Source organism: Eimeria mitis, genomic scaffold (genome assembly GCF_000499745.2).
Source record: "Eimeria mitis Houghton genomic scaffold, Emh_scaff674, whole genome shotgun sequence".
Lineage (NCBI taxonomy): Eukaryota > Apicomplexa > Conoidasida > Eucoccidiorida > Eimeriidae > Eimeria > Eimeria mitis.
The window spans coordinates 6,145-6,580 of record NW_013574861.1 but is presented as its reverse complement, the minus strand read 5'-3'; positions in this window follow the sequence as shown (position 1 = coordinate 6,580).

The following is a 436-nucleotide window of genomic DNA, read 5'->3' as shown; positions in this document are numbered from 1 at the left end:
ATATATATATATATATATATATATATATATATATATATATATATATATATATATATATATATATCTACATCTATCTATCTATAAATAAGCAAACAAACAACTATAAATAAATAAATAAATAAATAAATAAATAAATAAATAAATAAATATATTTATTTATTTATTTATTTTATTTAGGTGAATGGGTTTTACTCTGTGTTTGAGGAGACAAAAACAACAAGCGGAGAAGACGATACCCCCATAGATTATATGCAGCTGCTGCAGCACGCTCTAGATGGGGGCCTCCCTCTCTTTGGGTATTTATTTTTATTTATTTTTATTTATTTTTATTTATTTTTATTTATTTTTATTTATTTTTATTTTTTTGTTTTTGTTTTTTTTGTTTTTCTGTTTTTTTCGGTCTTAGTTTGGCTCTTTTATCTCTTCTAGATTCTCT